Source organism: Schistocerca gregaria, unplaced genomic scaffold, assembly GCF_023897955.1.
Source record: "Schistocerca gregaria isolate iqSchGreg1 unplaced genomic scaffold, iqSchGreg1.2 ptg001607l, whole genome shotgun sequence".
In the NCBI taxonomy this organism is placed as follows: domain Eukaryota; kingdom Metazoa; phylum Arthropoda; class Insecta; order Orthoptera; family Acrididae; genus Schistocerca; species Schistocerca gregaria.
The window spans coordinates 7,501-12,500 of record NW_026062882.1 but is presented as its reverse complement, the minus strand read 5'-3'; the positions used below and the strand labels follow the sequence as shown (position 1 = coordinate 12,500).

At 51.4% G+C, this 5,000-nt stretch overlaps 1 non-coding gene across 1 annotated transcript in view; it reads right to left on the bottom strand.

Moving 5' to 3' along the window:
- LOC126333505 (small subunit ribosomal RNA) overlaps positions 1-472 on the bottom strand; it is a 1,893-nt gene extending 1,421 nt beyond the window's left edge. The window contains exon 1 of the ribosomal RNA XR_007564259.1: positions 1-472. This exon is cut by the window's left edge and continues 1,421 nt beyond it. This is a non-coding gene — a ribosomal RNA (small subunit ribosomal RNA).
- Positions 473-5,000: the final 4,528 nt, after the last annotated feature.

Here is a 5,000-nt window from a genome sequence, read left to right as displayed (position 1 = left end):
TGCCGGGAGTGGGTAATTTGCGCGCCTGCTGCCTTCCTTGGATGTGGTAGCCGTTTCTCAGGCTCCCTCTCCGGAATCGAACCCTGATTCCCCGTTACCCGTTACAACCATGGTAGGCGCAGAACCTACCATCGACAGTTGATAAGGCAGACATTTGAAAGATGCGTCGCCGGTACGAGGACCGTGCGATCAGCCCAAAGTTATTCAGAGTCACCAAGGCAAACGGACCAGACGAGCCAATCCGATTGGTTTTGATCTAATAAAAGCGTCCCTTCCATCTCTGGTCGGGACTCTGTTTGCATGTATTAGCTCTAGAATTACCACAGTTATCCAAGTAACGTGGGTACGATCTAAGGAACCATAACTGATTTAATGAGCCATTCGCGGTTTCACCTTAATGCGGCTTGTACTGAGACATGCATGGCTTAATCTTTGAGACAAGCATATGACTACTGGCAGGATCAACCAGGGAGCTGCGTCAACGAGAGCTGAGCAGCCGGCCGCCCGGGAGTGTGTCCCGAGGGCCCGCGCGAACACGCAAGCGTCCGCTCAATTATTCTGCAAACAGGAGGAGGCTGAGCTCCCCTGCACGATACACCTCGAAACCCTCTCAGGTCCCGGCGGCGCGCAGCGCCGTCCTAAGTACTTGGTCGGGTTCGAGAGAGGCGCAATCGCCCGGAGATAGGCGAGTAGACGCTTTCAGTGCGAACACCCGTGCTCCCAACTGAGCTTGCCGCTGCCGACAGAGGCCCGGGAGCGTGCTGTCGTGGCATTGCCGGCGGGAAACAACACGCGCCACCTACGGTGACCGGCAGCTCCAACGCCAGCGCCACAGAAGGGCAAAGCCCCACTTGGGTGCAGAAGCGAACTCTCCCAGCACAGCGCACGCGCCAACACGTCCGCAGAGCTGCGATACAAACCACCTGCGAGAACCGCCGGGGGCGACCGAGCAGCAGACGGCGTCGCGACGCCGAGTGCCGGGCGGCGGCGCATCCTCAACGCACACAGTCCGCAATCGGACCAGCACACTGCAGATGTCCACCGCGCTTCGCACCGGGCTCGGCAGAACCCACTTTGGCCGCCTGGCGCCGCGCGCCGGGTGCGCCGGCGCGTAGCTGGGACGCCAGCCGGGCCCGTCGGCCGGCGCTCCTGCCACTGGGCGCCCCCCACCAGCCGGCTGTAGTGCGTGCGCTCACGCAGCGCGCGGCCAGCACGCCGGGCGGCCCCCCCTCACCGGCCGGGGACTGTCCCACCAAGCCACAGCCTCGTATCGCTTCATACCCACATGGCCAACTCAGGTTCGGGGGCATGGCGGGTACCGCCGAAACAACCGGTTCACAGATGTACCGATCGTCGCTATCACCGATGCACCTGCAGCGCGAACAACCGCTCAACAACTGATTTCCAGTTCATTTGCGGATCTTTGGCAGCAAACGTATACGTCAATCTACATTTGCGAAATCTACGATTCTGGCATGCCTGCATGTTATGTGTCACGACACGCTACATCAGCCCACATACACACTACGGCATGTACACGAGAGAACACGTGGAAGATGGTCCGCGCACGTGTGCAATGTCCCTTGCGCGGTCGACTGTCAACCGGCCTCTGTAGCATGTCGCAGATGTGGAACGCGGTCCACCGTGGTATCATGTTGTGTGGGGCAATACGATTAAATAGGAAAACCCTCGTCGCTACATCAACAGACGGCTCACGCTGATTCCCGGCAGAGGGAGGGGGGCCAACATGCAATACTTTCGTCCGTACCTACCACATGTCTGTACGGCGTAAAACAGTGCAATCTCGCTGTAATGGGGAGACGAGACAAGTAGCATCGTGCACAACATATGGCCCTTATGATTCGCCATTGTAGGGCGCAGCCGGTGTACGGTCAAGCATGTGCCACATTATGTCACTCAGTACGTAACGACGGATGATCAGTGTGGGTTACGCGTACATCAGCGGACAGTCCACACAGGCCGTACCACAACGTACACTGACTGCATCGACAACCGAATGCAACTGAACAGCTGCAAGGCTCATTTCACAAACAAACGCCTGACCGACCAGCTTGGAAGGGCAGGAGGGGAGGGCGATAGTCGTTCTGTAGCGTTACACCCTTCCAGTGGTTAGCGGGACTGTGTAGAAAGTACGCAACACTCGAAAGACATTTACGTGAGGGTACGCACCATGGCATCGAGAAATACACATGACACCAGAGGATCCAAGCAGTGAACTATGTTCAGAGGGTTGCTGTTAGGCAAAGCTACATTCCTGTGACGTTACATGTGACAGTTAAGGTGCAGTGTAAGTTAGGTTAAGGTGCAGTGTAAGTTAGGTTAAGGTGCAGTGTAAGTTAGGTTAAGGTGCAGTGTAAGTTAGGTTAAGGTGCAGTGTAAGTTAGGTTAAGGTGCAGTGTAAGTTAGGTTAAGGTGCAGTGTAAGTTAGGTTAAGGTGCAGTGTAAGTTAGGTTAAGGTGCAGTGTAAGTTAGGTTAAGGTGCAGTGTAAGTTAGGTTAAGGTGCAGTGTAAGTTAGGTTAAGGTGCAGTGTAAGTTAGGTTAAGGTGCAGTGTAACTTAGGTTAAGGTGCAGTGTAACTTAGGTTAAGGTGCAGTGTAACTTAGGTTAAGGTGCAGTGTAACTTAGGTTAAGGTGCAGTGTAACTTAGGTTAAGGTGCAGTGTAACTTAGGTTAAGGTGCAGTGTAACTTAGGTTAAGGTGCAGTGTAACTTAGGTTAAGGTGCAGTGTAACTTAGGTTAAGGTGCAGTGTAACTTAGGTTAAGGTGCAGTGTAACTTAGGTTAAGGTGCAGTGTAACTTAGGTTAAGGTGCAGTGTAACTTAGGTTAAGGTGCAGTGTAACTTAGGTTAAGGTGCAGTGTAACTTAGGTTAAGGTGCAGTGTAACTTAGGTTAAGGTGCAGTGTAACTTAGGTTAAGGTGCAGTGTAACTTAGGTTAAGGTGCAGTGTAACTTAGGTTAAGGTGCAGTGTAACTTAGGTTAAGGTGCAGTGTAACTTAGGTTAAGGTGCAGTGTAACTTAGGTTAAGGTGCAGTGTAACTTAGGTTAAGGTGCAGTGTAACTGAGGTTAAGGTGCAGTGTAACTTAGGTTAAGGTGCAGTGTAACTTAGGTTAAGGTGCAGTGTAACTTAGGTTAAGGTGCAGTGTAACTTAGGTTAAGGTGCAGTGTAACTTAGGTTAAGGTGCAGTGTAACTTAGGTTAAGGTGCAGTGTAACTTAGGTTAAGGTGCAGTGTAACTTAGGTTAAGGTGCAGTGTAACTTAGGTTAAGGTGCAGTGTAACTTAGGTTAAGGTGCAGTGTAACTTAGGTTAAGGTGCAGTGTAACTTAGGTTAAGGTGCAGTGTAACTTAGGTTAAGGTGCAGTGTAACTTAGGTTAAGGTGCAGTGTAACTTAGGTTAAGGTGCAGTGTAACTTAGGTTAAGGTGCAGTGTAACTTAGGTTAAGGTGCAGTGTAACTTAGGTTAAGGTGCAGTGTAACTTAGGTTAAGGTGCAGTGTAACTTAGGTTAAGGTGCAGTGTAACTTAGGTTAAGGTGCAGTGTAAGTTAGGTTAAGGTGCAGTGTAACTTAGGTTAAGGTGCAGTGTAACTTAGGTTAAGGTGCAGTGTAACTTAGGTTAAGGTGCAGTGTAACTTAGGTTAAGGTGCAGTGTAACTTAGGTTAAGGTGCAGTGTAACTTAGGTTAAGGTGCAGTGTAACTTAGGTTAAGGTGCAGTGTAACTTAGGTTAAGGTGCAGTGTAACTTAGGTTAAGGTGCAGTGTAACTTAGGTTAAGGTGCAGTGTAAGTTAGGTTAAGGTGCAGTGTAACTTAGGTTAAGGTGCAGCGTAACTTAGGTTAAGGTGCAGCGTAACTTAGGTTAAGGTGCAGTGTAACTTAGGTTAAGGTGCAGTGTAACTTAGGTTAAGGTGCAGTGTAACTTAGGTTAAGGTGCAGTGTAACTTAGGTTAAGGTGCAGCGTAACTTAGGTTAAGGTGCAGCGTAACTTAGGTTAAGGTGCAGCGTAACTTAGGTTAAGGTGCAGCGTAACTTAGGTTAAGGTGCAGCGTAACTTAGGTTAAGGTGCAGCGTAACTTAGGTTAAGGTGCAGCGTAACTTAGGTTAAGGTGCAGCGTAACTTAGGTTAAGGTGCAGCGTAACTTAGGTTAAGGTGCAGCGTAACTTAGGTTAAGGTGCAGCGTAACTTAGGTTAAGGTGCAGCGTAACTTAGGTTAAGGTGCAGCGTAACTTAGGTTAAGGTGCAGCGTAACTTAGGTTAAGGTGCAGCGTAACTTAGGTTAAGGTGCAGCGTAACTTAGGTTAAGGTGCAGCGTAACTTAGGTTTAGGGGCCAACGTGGGTTAGGTTAGGGGCCAACGTGGGTTAGGTTAGGGGCCAACGTGGGTTAGGTTAGGGGCCAACGTGGGTTAGGTTAGGGGCCAACGTGGGTTAGGTTAGGGGCCAACGTGGGTTAGGTTAGGGGCCAACGTGGGTTAGGTTAGGGGCCAACGTGGGTTAGGTTAGGGGCCAACGTGGGTTAGGTTAGGGGCCAACGTGGGTTAGGTTAGGGGCCAACGTGGGTTAGGTTAGGGGCCAACGTGGGTTAGGTTAGGGGCCAACGTGGGTTAGGTTAGGGGCCAACGTGGGTTAGGTTAGGGGCCAACGTGGGTTAGGTTAGGGGCCAACGTGGGTTAGGTTAGGGGCCAACGTGGGTTAGGTTAGGGGCCAACGTGGGTTAGGTTAGGGGCCAACGTGGGTTAGGTTAGGGGCCAACGTGGGTTAGGTTAGGGGCCAACGTGGGTTAGGTTAGGGGCCAACGTGGGTTAGGTTAGGGGCCAACGTGGGTTAGGTTAGGGGCCAACGTGGGTTAGGTTAGGGGCCAACGTGGGTTAGGTTAGGGGCCAACGTGGGTTAGGTTAGGGGCCAACGTGGGTTAGGTTAGGGGCCAACGTGGGTAAGGTTGCCAGAGATGTGTCAAATCAGGATGTACGTTTGGCTGGT